Source organism: Suncus etruscus, chromosome 17 (assembly GCF_024139225.1).
Source record: "Suncus etruscus isolate mSunEtr1 chromosome 17, mSunEtr1.pri.cur, whole genome shotgun sequence".
Lineage (NCBI taxonomy): Eukaryota > Metazoa > Chordata > Mammalia > Eulipotyphla > Soricidae > Suncus > Suncus etruscus.
This window is the reverse complement of record NC_064864.1, coordinates 55,290,472-55,305,772: the sequence shown is the minus strand read 5'-3', so window position 1 is coordinate 55,305,772 and position 15,301 is coordinate 55,290,472.

Below are 15,301 nucleotides of genomic sequence, written 5' to 3'. Positions count from 1 at the left end.
TGCTATGTAATATTCCACTGTGTAGAGATACCACATCTTAATGATCCATTCATCTGTTGTTGGACATTGCGGTTGGTTCCAAGATTTGGCTATTATACTGAGTGGTGCGATATATAGTGGGGTGCACATGTATTTTGGAATGAATGTTCTTCCAACTTGGGGGTATATACCTAGGAGTGCAATTGCTGGGTCAAAAGGGAGGTCAATTCTGAGTTCTCTGAATACTCTCCAGACTGTTCTCCATAGATGTTGGACTAGGGGACATTCCTACCAGCAGTGGATGAGAGTTCCCTTCATACCGCATCCACACCAACAAAGATTGTTCTCAGTGTTTTTGATGTGAGCCATCCTCACTGGTGTAAGGTGGTATCTCATTGTTGTCTTGATTTGGATCTCTTTGATGATGAGTGAAGGTGAGCATGTTTTCATGTGTTTGTTAGCCATCATTCTGTCTTCCTCAGAGAAGTGTTTATTCATTTCTTCTCCCCATTTTTTATGGTTTTATTTGGTTTTGAGGGGCTCAGTTTTCTGAGTGCTTTGTAAGTTCTAGATATCAGCCCTTTATCCGATATGTCTAGTGAAAAGATTTTTTCCCATTCTGTTAACTGTCTTCTTGCATTAAGTAGGGTTTCTTTCGCCATGCAGAAGCTTTTTAGTTTGATGTAGTCCCATTTGTTTATGTTTGCTGCTAAGGTTCTTGCCATTGGTGCTCCATTCTCGAAGACCTTTTTGATATATAGGTCTTCGAGTGTGCTCCCTATTTTATTCTCGATAAACTTTATAGATTCGGGTCTGATTTCAAGGTCTTTGATCCATTTTGAGTTGACTTTTGTATAAGGAGTGAGGTATGGGTTGATTTTCACTTTCGTACATGTGGTTTTCCAGTTGTGCCAACACCATTTGTTGAATAGGCTTTCTTTGTTTCATTTCAGATTTTTGCCTCTTTTATCAAATATTAGTTGGCTGTATATCTGGGGGTTTATGTCTGGAAATTCTGTTCTGACCCACTGGTCTGAGGTCCTGTCTCTATTCCAGTACCATGCTGTTTTGATTACTATGGCTTTATAGTATAGTTTCAAGTTAGGTAAGGATATTCCACCCAGCTTCTTGTTTTTCAGTATGTGTTTGGCTATCCTGCGTCTTTTGTGGTTCCAGATAAATTTTGTGAATGATTGTTCTAATTCTTTAAAAAATTGTGTCTGGATTTGGATAGGGATTGCATTAACTCTATATAGGAGTTTGGGTAGGACAGTCATTTTGATTATGATAATTCTACCTATCCATTAGCATGGGATGTTCTTCCATTTCTTTAGATCATCTTCAATTTTTTTCTGGAGTGTTTTGAATTTTCCCTGGTATAGGTCTTTCACTTATCTTGTAAGGTTGATTCCTAGATACCTGATATTTTTTGATACTATCTTAAATGGAATTGTATTTTTAATCTCTCTCTCCTCAACTTCATTTTTTTATATAGAAACGCTACTGGCTTTTGTGTATTGACTTTGTATCCAGCCACTTTGCTGTATTGGTTGATTGTTTCTAGGAGTTTTACAGTGGACTCTTTAGGGTTTTTGATGTATATCATCATATCGTCCGCAAATAGAGATAGCTTGTGTTCCTCTTTCCCTATTTGAATTCCTTTGATTCCCTTCTCTTGTCGGATTGCTATTGCTAGAACTTTTAAGGTTATATTAAATAAGAGTGGAGAGAGTGGACAGCCTTGTCTAGTTCCTGACCTTAGTGGGAATGCTTCTAGTTTCTCGACATTAAGTATAATGTTGGCTGTAGGCTTTTCATATATAGCTTTAACTATCTTCAGGAAAGTTCCTTCTAACCCTATTTTGCTGAGTGTCTTTAACATGAAAGGATGTTGGATTTTGTCAAACGCCTTCTCTGCATCGATTGATATGATCATGTGGTTTTTGTCTTTCATATTGTTGATGTGATGTATCAAAATGATTGATTTGCGTATGTTGAACCAAGCTTGAATCCCACTTGGGCGTGATGTATGATCTTTTTGATGAAGTGTTGGATTTGGTTTGCTAAGATTTTGTTAAGTATCTTTGCATCTATGTTCATTAGTGAGATTGGTCTGTAGTTTTCTTTTTTGGTGGTGTCTTTGCCTCCTTTGGGATTGAGTGTGATATTAGCCTCATTAAAGGAGTTGGGGAGGATTCCTGTTTTTTCTATGGTTTGGAAAATCCTATGGAAAAGTGGTAGTAAGTCTTCTTGAAATGTTTGATAGAATTCACCTGTAAATCCATCTGGGCCTGGGCTTTTGTTCTTAGGGAGTTTTTTAATTACATCCTCAATTTCCTCTGAGGTGATTGGTCTGTTTAGGCTTTCTAGATCTTCCTTTTCCAGTCTTGGAAGAGGGTGTTTGTCTAAGAACCTGTCGATTTTACTGGGTTATCTAGCCTTGTTGAGTATAGTTGTTCATAGTATGATCTCATGATATGTTGTATTTCTTGGGGTTCTGTTGTAATCTCTCCCCTTCATTTGTGATCCTACTGATTTGGGTGTTTTCCCTCTTTTTTGGTGAGTTTTGCCAGTGGTTTGTCTATCTTGTTTATTTTTTCGAAAAACCAACTCCTGGTCTCATTGATTTTTTTATTGTTTTCTTGGTGTCAATGTTGTTTATTTCTGCTCTGGTTTTTATTATTTCTTGCCTTCTGGTTGTGGTTGGATTTCTCTGTTGCTGTTGTTCCAATTCTTTGAGGTGATCTTTTAAACTGTTGGTTTTGTTATTTTCCTGTTTCTTGACATAGGCCTGTATTGCTATGAGTTTCCCCCTAATTACTGCTTTTGCTGTGTCCCATAAATTTTGACATGTTGTCTCTTCATTGTCATTTGTCTCAAGGAATCTTTTTATTTCTTCCTTGAGTTGTTTTTTGATCCAGCTGTTGTTGCGCAGCATGTAGTTTAATCTCTAGGTACTAGTTTTTCTCCATTGCTTCTTCTTGACATCAATTTTAACCTCTGTTGCATAGTGATCTGAAAGGGTACTTCTTATGATCCTTACCTTTGTGGTCTTATATAGGTTGGCTTTGTATCCTAATACATGGTCTATTCTGGAGAAGGTTCCATGTGGGTTTGAGAAGAATGTGTATTCTGCTTTCTGGGGATGGAGGGCTCTGTATAAATCTATTAGCCCTAAATCTTCTAATTTTTCATTTAGAGCTCTTATTTCTTTGCTATTTTTCTGTTTGGTGGATCTGTCCAGTGGTGATAGTGGAGTATTGAGGTCCCCTACTATTATCACATTTCCCTTCATGTGTTTCTCCAGGTTTGCCAGTAGTTGCCTCACATATTTTGCTGACTCTACATTAGGAGCGTAGATATTGACCAGGGTTAGTGTTTCTTGATCTAATGTTCCCCTGATCAGTAAGTAGTGACCCTCTTTGTCTCTGATCACTTTCTTGAGGTTGAATACAATTTGGTCTGATATAAGAATGGCTGTCCCTGCTCTTTTTTGTTTTCCATTGGCCTGAATAATTACTTTCCATCCTTTTATTCTAAGCCTGTGCTTATCCTGTAACTGTGTGTATGTTTCTTGCAGACAGCAGAAGTCCGGTTTATTTTTCCTAACCCAGTTCTCTACTATGTGTCTTTTAATTGGAGAGTTTAGTCCGTTCACATTTAGGGAAATTATTGATAGAGAGGACTGTTGTGCAGTTGTATTGTGTGGAGTGGTTTTTGTTACAATTGGGGGTTTGGATTGTGTAATTCATCTCTGAGTAAGTCGCTTAGTGTCGACTTAGTTTGCACAAATAGTTCAAGTTCGTTCATGTTTGAGAATGTTTTTCGTCTGCCCTCCCATATGAATGATAGTTTTGCTGGGTATTGGACCCTGGGTTGGAAATTTCTGTCATTCAGTCGTTTAAATATGTCATTCCACTGTCTTCTTGCTTGAATTATTTCAAATGGGAGATCCGGTTTGATTCTTATGTCCTTTCCTTTGTACTTGAGGTTTTTTTTCTCCCTTATTGCTTTCAGGAGTTCCTCTATCTCTTTTTTTTTTTTTGCCATTTGGATTATTATGTTTCTTGGTGTGGGCTTATTAGGGTCTGTTTTATTAGGGACCCTCTTGACTTCCTGGATTTGTCCTGAAGTGTCTTTCCAGAGTGTGGGGAAGTTCTCTGTTATTCTTTCCCTGACTACCTGTTCTTCCCCCTTCCCTATTTCCTCCCCTTCTGGTATACCCACAATTCTTAATTGTTTCTTTTGTCTTTGTTCATTAGATATTGGATTTTTCCTTCCAGTGCTTTGCCTTTTATTTCTTTGTTGGTTTCTTGATTTTTTTTTTGATTGTAGTTTTCCTTCGAGTTCTTCGATGTGCTTCTCCAACTCTGTGTTTCTGCTCGTAAGGCTTGTTACTTTGTCTTTTAAGTCCTTCACTTCTTTTTGTATGGAATCTGTCATGTTCTTTGACATTTCTTCTTTAGTTTGGCTGATTCGTTCATCCATGGATTTCTTATACTCTGTTGCTAGTATTTCTTTCATTTCTTTTAGTAATTCTTGCATTTCCTTCCTCATGACCGCTTTTAGGTCTTCTTCCCATGGATCTGTGCGTTTCGGTGGACTTGGAAAGTTGATAGGGTTTATCATGTTGTCTCCAGTTATTAGAAATCTCCTTGATTTACGCATAATTCTTTGTATTTAATGGTGTGTTTTGGAGTGCTGTGGCTTCTAATTTCGGCCTGCTTTGGTCCCCTTCCTGAAGGTGTTTCTAGAGGGTGCTGTTGGGTGGGCTTGTTGAACCTAGCTCTTTCTCCTCCCCTTTGCTACCTAGAGTTCAGCCTTCCTGCAGTGGGTATTATAGCTTTTCTACTCCTTATTTCTGTCAGCGGTGCAGTTCCACTCCTGGCCATAATGGTTGCTGGCGCTGTTGAGCCTAGCTCTCAATCCCCTCTCCTTTCTCTGGGAGTCAATGGAGCTCCGCCCCCTCCAAACCTCCCTTGAAGGGGTTCCCTCAGTCCAACCCTTCAGGCTCTGCCCTCGCCCTTGGGGAATCCCTGGTTCGCTCCAGGGCCCAAGGAGGTGGACTGCTCTAGGTCACCTGAGAGTCCAGATGGCTGACCCTATCTCCCCCGACTATTCGGGTTGCTCAACTTGCCTTTCCAGGCGCCCACCCGGGGGAAGGGACTCACTGGGGGGGGGGGGGAGAGCCGGTCCTGATGCCGCACAAGGAAACAAAGTCTCACCCAAGTCTCCCAAGGAACAAAATCTCACCCAAGCCGCACAGGAAACAAAGTCTCCCCCAAGCCGCACAAGGGAACAAAATCTCACCCAAGCCGCACAGGAAACAAAGTCTCCCCCAGGCCGCACAAGGGAACAAAATCTCACCCAAGCCGCACAGGAAACAAAGTCTCCCCCAGTTCACACAAGGGAACAAAATCTCACCCAAGCCCCACAGGAAACAAAGTCTCCCCCAGGCCGCACAAGGGAACAAAATCTCACCCAAGATGCACAGGAAACAAAGTCTCCCCCAGGCCGCACAAGGGAACAAAATCTCACCCAAGCCGCACAGGAAACAAAGTCTCCCCAAAGCCGCACAAGGGAACAAAATCTCATCCAAACCACACAGGAAACAAAGTCTCCCCCAGGCCGCACAAGGGAACAAAATCTCACCCAAGCCGCACAAGGGAACAAAATCTCACCCAAGCCGCCAGGAAACAAAGTCTCCCCCAGGCCGCACAAGGGAACAAAATCTCACCCAAGCCACACAGGAAACAAAGTCTCCCCCAGGCCGCACAAGGGAACAAAATCTCACCCAAGCCGTACAGGAAACAAAGTCTCCCCCAGGCCGCACAAAGGAACAAAATCTCACCCAAGCCGCACAGGAAACAAAGTCTCCCCCAGGCCGCACAAGGGAACAAAATCTCACCCAAGCCGCACAGGAAACAGTCTCCCCCAGGCCGCACAAGGGAACAAAATCTCACCCAAGCCGCACAGGAAACAAAGTCTCCCCCAAGCTGCACAAGGGAACAAAATCTCATCCAAACCTCACAGGAAACAAAGTCTCCCCCAGGCCGCACAAGGGAACAAAATCTCCCCCAAGCCGCACAGGAAACCGGGTTTGTATTTTTAATCTCTCTCTCTTCGACTTCGTTATTTGTATATAGAAACACTACTGTCTTTTGTGTATTGACTTTGTATCCAGCCACTTTGCTGTATTGGTTAATTGTTTCTAGGAGTTTTACTGTGGACTCTTTAGAATTTTTGATGTATATCATCATATCATCTGCAAATAGAGATAGTTTAAATTCTTCTTTCCCAATTAGGATTCCTTTGATTCCCTTCTCTTGTCGGATTGCTATTGCTAGGACTTCTAAGATTATATTGAATAAGATTGGAGAGAGTGGACAGCCTTGACTAGTTCCTGACCTTAGTGGAAATGCTTCTAGTTTTTCACCATTAAGTATAATGTTGTCTGTGGGCTTTTCATAGATATCTGTAACTATCTTGAGGAAGGTTCCTTCTAACTCTATTTTGCTGAGTGTCTTCAACATGAAAGGGTGTTGGATTTCGTCAAAAGCCTTCTCTTCATCGATTGATATGATCATGTGGTTTTTTGTCTTTCTTGTTGTTGATGTGATGTATAATGTTGATTGATTTGCGTATGTTGAACCAACCTTGCATTCCTGGTTTAAAACTCACTTGGTCATGATGTATGATCTTTTTGATGAAGTGCTGGATTCGGTTTGCTAAGATTTTGTTGAGTATCTTTGCATCTATCTTCATTAGTGAGATTGGTCTGTAGTTTTCTTTCTTGATGGTGTCTTTGCCATCTTTGGGAATGAGTGTGATATTAGCCTCATAAAAGGAGTTGGGGAGGATTCCTGTTTTTCGATGATTTGGAAGAGCCTATGCAAAAGTGGTAGTAAGTCTTCTTGGAATATTTGATAGAATTCACCCATAAATTTATCTGGGCCTGGACTTTTGTTCTTAGGGAGTTTCTTAATTACATCTTCAATTTTCTCAGTGGTGATTGGTCTGTTTAGGCTTTCTAGATCTTTCTTTTCCAGTCTCAGAAGATGGTATTTTTCTAGGAATCTGTCGATTTCTATTGGGTTCTCTAGCCTAACTGAGTATAGTTGTTCATAATACGGTCTCATCATATGTTTTATTTCTTGGGGTTCTGTTGTAATCTCTCCCCTTTCATTTGTGATCCTACTGATTTGGGTGTTTCACTTCTATTTTGGTGATTTTGGGCAGTGGTTTATCTTGTTTATTTTTTCAAAAAACCAACTCCTGGTCTCATTGATTTTTTGTATTGTTTTCTTAATTTCTATGTTGTTTATTTCTGCTCTGATTTTTACTATTTTTTTGCCTTCTGGTTGTGGTTGGTTTTCTCTGCTGCTGTTGTTCTAATTCCTTGAGATAATCCTTTAAACTGTTGATTTTGTCATTTTCCTGTTTCTTGACATAGGTCTGTATTGCTATGAGTTTCCCCCTAATTATTGCTTTTGCTGTGTCCCACAAATTTTGACAAGTTGTTTCCTCATTGTCATTTTTCTCAAGGAATCTTTTTACTTCTTCCTTTAGTTGCTCTTTGATCCAGCTGTTGTTGAGCAGCATGTTGTTTTATCTCCAGGTATTAGTTTTTCTCCATTGCTTCTTCTTGTAGTCAATTTTGACCTCTGTTGAGTAGTGATCTGATAGGGTGCTTCTAATAATCCTTACATTTGTGGTCTTATATAGGTTTTTGTTTCGTATCCTAAGACATGGTCTATTCAGGAGAAGGTTCTATGTGGGCTTGAAAAGAATGTGTATTCTGCTTTTTGAGGATGGAGGGTCCTATATAAGTCTATTAACCCTAGATCTTCTAATTTTTCATTTAGAGCTCTTATTTCTTTGCTATTTTTCTGTTTGGTGGACCTGTCCAGTGGTGATAGTGGAGTATTGAGGTCCCCTACTATTATCACATTTCCCTTCATGTATTTTTCCAGGTTTGCAAGCAGTTGCCTCACATATTTTGCTGGCTCTACACTAGGTGCATAGTTATTGACCAGGGTTAGTACTTCTTGATCTAATGTTCCCCTGATCAGTAAGTAGTGACCCTCTTTGTCTCTGATCACTTTCTTGAGGTTGAATGAAATTTGGTCTGATATAAGAATGGCTGTCCCTACTCTTTTTTGTTTTCCATTGGCCTGAATAATTACTTTCCATCCCTTTATTCTAAGCCTGTTCTTATCCTGTAGTTGTAGGTGTGTTTCTTGCAGACAGCAGAAGTCCGCTATATTTTTTCTAATCCAGTTCTCTACTATGTGTCTCTTAATGGGAGAGTTTAGTCCGTTAACATTTAGGGAGATTATAGACAGAGATGACTGTTGTGCAGTTGTGTTGTGTAGGGTGGCTGTTGTTACATTCGGGGGTTTGGATTGTGTAATCGTCTCTGAGTAGGTCGTTTACGATCGGCTTTGTTTGCACAAATAATTCAAGTTTGTTTTTGTTTGAGAATGCTTTTAGTCTGCCCTGCCATATGAATGATAGTTTTTCTTGGTATTGGATCCTAAGTTGAAAATTTCTTTCATTCAGTTGTTTAAATATGTCATTCCACTGTCTTCTTGCTTGAATTATTTCAAATGGGAAATCTGGTTTTATTCTTATGTCCCTTTCTTTGTAGTTGAGGTTTTTTTCCCTTATTGCTTTAAGGAGTTCATCTTTCTCTTTGTTGTTTGCCATTTGGATTACTATATGTCTTGGTGTTGGTTTATTAGGGTCTATTTTATTAGGGACTCTCTTCACTTCCTGGATTTGCACTGAAGTTTCTTCCTAGAGGGTCGGAAAGTTTTCTGCTATTATTTATCTGACTATTTGTTCTTCCCCTTTCTCTATTTCCTCCCCTTCTGGTATTCCCGAAATTTTTAGATTATTTCTTTTGTCCTTGTTCATTAGATACTGGACTTTTCCTTCCAGTGCTTCACCTTTTATTTCTTTTTTGGATTCTTGGTCATTTTTTGTTTGAAGTTTTCCTTTGAGTTCTTCAATGTGCTTCTCCAACTGTGTGCTTCTGCTCATAAGGCTTTTTATATTATCTTTTAATTTCTTCAATTCCTTTTGTATGGAATTCTCATGTTCTTTAACATTTCTTCTTTAATATGGCTGATTTATTCATCCATAGATTTCTTATACTCGGTGGCTAGCATCTCTTTCATTTACTTTATCAATTCTTGCATTTTCTTCCTCATGGCTGCTTTTAGGTCTCCTTCCCATGGATCTCTGTGTTTTGGTGGACTTGGGAACTTGCTAGGATTTGTCTCTGTATCTCTAGATGTTAGGGTTCTCCTTGATTTACCCATATTTCTTTCCATTTATTGGTGTGGCTTGGAGTGCAGTGCCTTCCAAATTCCGCCTGCTTTGGCCCCCTGTAGCTTGAGGATGGGTCCCTTCCAGAGCGTGGTTCTAGAAGGGTCTGTTGGGTGAGCTCGCTGAGGTTTGGCTCCTCCTGTGCTCTCTATGAGGCCTGATCCGTTGCTTTTCTCTTTTGTTGCTAGCTAGTGCAGTTCCTCTCCTGGCCACAATGGAGGAGGGCGCTGCTGAGCCTAGCTCCTTCGCCACCCCTCGTTCCCCCTATCTGAAAGTCAACTCTGCCACTTCCTTCAGTGGGTCTGGTCAATTCCCTTCTCCTTATTCCTGCCAGCCAGTGCAGTTCTGCTCCTGGCCACAATGGTTGAGGGCGCTGTTGAGCCTAGCTCTCTGTCCTCCTTCCCCTATCTGGAAGTCAACGGATCTCCGACCCTTCTAGCCTCAGCCGAAGAAATTCTCTCAGTCAAACCCACCCTGTAGCTGCCCTAAGCCCTTGGGGAGTCTCAGGTCCACTCCAGGGCTCAGGGGGGTAGGCTGCTCTAGGTTACCCAAAGGTCCAGGTGGCAGGCCCCAGCTCACCCAGTCTATTGGTCCTAGCCCATCCCAGCAGCGCAGAGTGGGTCAGGTGCAGGGTTCTCCTCACCCCATCTGCACTCAGCTTGGGCTTGTGGTCCCTGGGGAGGGGCATGTGGTGTGGCGGTGTGGTGCCTGTCTCAGGCACCCACGTGGAGAGTTGGGAGGTGATGGGGAAATGCACTTGCTCTGTGTGCTCTCTGCTGGGGCTTGCATCATCACTTTTATCATCACCATCACTGCCACCACAATCATTATTATCATCATCGTTATTTTCTTTGACTAAGGACCCTAGACGGGGGTGTGGTCAGGATTGCCTCCAGCACATGCACTGCACTAGGATCAAGTCCATGATCTTATATTTGCTCTAGGCACTTTCCATGCTGAGCAGGAATCTTCTGAGACTTTTCTTGGTATTCATTCTTGCCAGCAGAACTTTCAAGATTGCTTCAACCTTTGGAGGAGGTACTGGGCTTTGGACTTATTTTTGTATTTGCCAGACAAGTGCTTTATGTCTTTAAACGAGCTTTTATGTCTCCGCGTTGCTATTTTTCTCATATTCTTTCTCATACTAAACAAAATGTAGCAAATGTAGCATAGGCATACATTTAAATACATTATCTCCACAAATGCTCTGGGGAAATGCATAAAACGCTTATTTTTGTATGCCTTTGTAGGTGAAACATAACACTATTCAAATAGCACAAAAATTTTATCTTTGCCTTTGGCTAATAGACAGTATTTTGTTTCAATTAGTGAACATCTTGAAGGTTTGCCTGAATTTCATCTTATTTTGAGTCTCATAATGAAATAACTCTTGTGGAGCTTATGAACATTTATTCATGTCTTTTATGTCAAATTCCCCAGAAGAAAGCAAAACAGTCCTGCTCCCTGATAGGTGATCTTATGAGACAAAGGCTTCATTCCTTTTACTATGGAAGAGCCTATGTTAGGAAAGAGGTAATAGCCACCAATATCTTTAGCTAATTTTCTCAAATAGGGAGGCAATTTAGAAAAAAGAGGGTACTTTGGCAATTAGCACCAATTTGTTTTACACCTCCCACACACACACATACTATTACTTTTCTTTGCAGGGAGTAGGCTTGGCTAGTTTTTAAAACCTACATACTTCACAATAGTTTTCTAATCTGGATTTCCCCTAACTTCCCTCACTAGTCTTCTGAGATAACACAGAAGAGATACTGGGTTACACCATGACATTTTCCTAGAGAAAGATTGGGAACCTTTGAAAGTAACCATCTTGGTATGCATCTACTATATTCTGTTGAGGAACATTTTATACACTAAAAGGATGCAAGTTTTCCATGCATTCTTCAAGGGTGAAGAATGTTGAGTACTTTCTCAAGACCATTCATACTCCTTGGTTTTATTTTTCTTGCATTCTATCATTTAACCCAGATAATGTTATTGTATTTCTCTCATTGTCAGATGAAAAAGAGGCTGGATGTCATCAGAGAACTTTCTCTGTTTAAATACAGAGTTTTGCATAGGCCCGAGAAAGGACAATTTGATTTGTTTAATTATATGATTCATCACTAAATTAATTTATAAATGTGCTGAAAACTTTAGACTAATAAATTTAATCTTAAGAGAGGTATAATTGATGAGGAAAGATTTCTTAAATGTTTTTAGGATATATATATATTTTTAACTTCTCTTTTTCTTTCTTTCTTTCTTTCTTTTTTTTTTTTTTTTTGGTTTTTGGGCCACATCCGGTAATGCTCAGGGGTTACTCCTGGCTATGTGCTCAGAAGTTGCTCCTGGCTTGGGGGACCATATGGGACACTGGGGGATCGAACCGTGGTCTGTCCAAGGCTAGCACAGGCAAGGCAGGCACCTTACCTTTAGCGCCACCACCCAGCCCCTTAACTTCTCTTTTTCAAAGGACTGCTCCATTTTAGAATTCTAGCCTGCTAACAGAAATCTGCAAGAAAAGTGGGAGCTACAGAAACAAAGAGGCCTCAAACAGTTAGGAAAAGGTTTCAGACAGCTAGCTTGAACTAAGATAAGCAAGTTCTGCTTTCACAGCTCCCAAGGACAGCAAGCCTGGAAGATAAGACCAGTCTTGGGCATGTGAGATCAATACCCATTTATGCTCACTGTTAGTTTATAACTGTCACTTTAAGTTTTGAGCTTTATAGAATATATCAATAAGTTAAGTTAATTGATAAGTACTCATTTACTATTACTAATTATTATAAGCCTAAAGTGATTCGAGCAGTACCAGCCAAAGGGGGCTCTTGGCGCCAGAAAGCCCAACTCCCATGCTTCTAAGGCTGATGTATGTGCCACTCTGTGCCAAGAACTCTAACCATTAGCTACATTTGAACCTTGAGTTTTAATGATCCCCTTTCTTCTCTACAACTAAATAGGCCAGGGTCCTGGCCCACTGTGATAAGCTAACACCTGCAATATGTAACACTAGGATTGATAAGTTTTAATGGTCATCTCTTTGTTCATTGAATGTGTCTCTCAAAGCTATAATGTTTTTAATGTAAGCCTTTGTTCATAGCTTGCTTGAAAATTCCTATATAAACTCTGCATAAAAGAGCCTCGGGGTCTCTGCTCTAAGATCTGTCTCAGCAGACGACCCTGACCGGCCAGATTAAATCTCACCTTTTGCTTGTGCATGGTCTGTGTCTCTTTGAAACCCTCAAGGCGCCAAAAGGACAGAGGGGCACATTGCCCCTGACCCTAACATAATATGGGCCAGAAAGGTGGCGCTAGAGGTAAGGCGTCTGCCTTGCTAGTGCTAGCCTAGGATGGACTGTGGTTCGATTTTCGAGCATCTCATATGGTCCTCAAGCCAGGAGCAATTTCTGAGTGAATAGCCAGGAGTAACCCCTGAACATCACCAGGGGTAGCCCAAAAACAAACAAAGAGAGAGAAAGAGAGAAAGAGAGAGAGAGAGGTATAATAGTAGAAAAATGCATCCTCAAGGCCACAGACACATTTTGGGTTGCTATGGATACAAATTCAAGAGCATATATTGGAGGGAAGAATTGTCTATATGAGAGTGTTTTAATTTCAGGTAAAGCAAAGGCTTTGTTGGTTGTGCCAAGTTGCATTCTGTTCTCTCTTCCTTTGTTGTGATTGGGCAATTGGAAACAGCCAGAGTTTCACTGAAGTCACACCTTAAGTGTCAGTTTCATCCAGTCTTTGCATACTACAGAGGTATTTTCAAGATTCTACATTGAAGCCTTCTTCAGTGAAGCCTGGTTATCAGTCTGAATTTATAGAATGTTGACATTAGGAAACCAGCAGAGTTCTTACCAGATCCTGAAAGGCCCTCTCCAGTATTCTGTGCTTGCTGTTATTAATTAGGAATGAAATTGCCACTAGAAGAAACAAGAGCAGTTTGCATTCTAGAAAATAGTACAAACTAAATACCTTTCAGTATAGAGAGACTGTTAGTTGTAGAGACATGTCTAATCCTGTGGCTGGCAAAATATTTTATGCTTTGAAAGAGACTTTCTAGCTCCTTATTCAGCAAAGTTATAGTCTCAAAGACATCCCTCACAGAACAGCTTCAGACTGAATTGATTTGTGCTGCCAATTAGGGCCTCTGAGTTTCCTGTGGGTGACATGTTCTCCCATAGTGGAGTATGTTAAGAGCTATTTTTCTGTTCCAATGTATTCTCAGCAGGCAACATTCACATATCTCTTGTTCTTCCAAAAACCCTCACACATGAGGTTGAATCTCAACTTTTTTGCAATCAGGAATGAGATTGTCCTTTCTAGCTGGGTCCCAGCAGCCTCCACACAGGACATCTTTCACCATCTTCACCATCTCAGCCAATCACCTCCACATCTCCTGAACCATTTCTTTGCTACAGCTACAAAGGGGGTAACTAAAATATTCATACTCAGGTCAGCAGGAACACAGAAACATAATGTAAAGATGCTAAAACACCACCAAACCCAGTGAGTAAAAATAATAGCATAAAATTTTCTATCAGTATCAACCAGTACTGTAAATTATCAAAGAAAGACTCTAGGGGCATCATATTGCTGTTTAGTAAGCTCAAGGAATGATGGCACAGGTAGTTAACAAAGCACAAAAAATATGAATGAAGAAATGAGAATACTACATTTAGAATGAAGCACATTCTTGTAATATAAAGGTAAAATAAAGTACTAATCATCGAAATGAGGAAAATATCAAGGAGGTCCACAATGAAATGCAGGCAAACTCTTCTAGAAAAACAACAAAAGATGGAGGAAAAAGTCTGAAAGGAAATGAATAGTACTTTGGGATGAAGTCAAGAAGAACAATATGGGCCCGGAGAGATAGCACAGCGGTGTTTGCCTTGCAAGCAGCCAATCCAGGACCTAGGGTGGTTGGTTCAAATCCCGGCGTTCCATATGGTCCCTCGTGCCTGCCAGGAGCTATTTCTGAGCAGACAGCCAGGAGTAACCCCTGAGCATCACCGGGTGTGGCCCAAAAACCAAAAAAAAAAAAAAAAAAAAAAAAAAGAAGAACAATATAAGATTATTAGTCTCTGAGGACCAAGAAAGGGAATTTTATAAAGACTCATAGTTAAGGAAATAATAGTAAATAACTTCCAAAATTTGAGAAATGCAAACACCATAACTCATAGGTCCAGAAGGGTTTCAGTGCAAATAGACCCACATAGAAAATAGAAATATACCCACTGCAAGATACATTATAAACAGAATGACTAAAGTCAAAAATAAAGACTATTGAAAGCAGCAATATCAAAGAAGAAACTTACATTCAAAGGAAACCCCTAAGGTTCACAGAAGATTTATCGAATGAGACTCTACAAGTCAGAAAGGAATGGTGGGATTTAGTAAAACAAAAACAAAAAACAAATAAACAAAAAACTTCAATGAAATAAAAACCTCACCAAGAATATTCTATCCTACATGACCACTTATTTCAGAGCATGTGGAAAGACAACATTTTAGAAATTGCAGTTTTATTAAAAAAAAAAAAAGCATTAAAGAACCTTCTCTAAAAGACAACTCAAAACCTTTAGCACTTTGTCATTGTGTATGGTTTTCACTATTGGTACTTATGGCTGACTTCTACTATATTAAGAAAGGTCCATCTGTTCAAGCTAATTTAGCAGGTTAGGATTTTACACTTTTAAATTAATTAATTAATTAATTTTTTTTCTTTCTTTATTGGGCAAGGAAGGGGGAGGAGGAGAAAGAGGTAAAGGAGAAGGAGGAGAAGGAGAAAGGCAAGAGGAGGAAGGGAAAAGGGGGAAAGGAGAAGAGGAGAAGGAGGGAGGGGATGAAAAAGTGAAGAGGAGGAGGGAGAGGAGGAAAGAGAAGGGAGAAGAGTGGAGGAGATGAAGAAGAGGAAGAGAAAGGAGAGGATGAAGAGGCGGAGGGAGAGGAGAAAGTTAAGAGGAGGAAGGAAGAA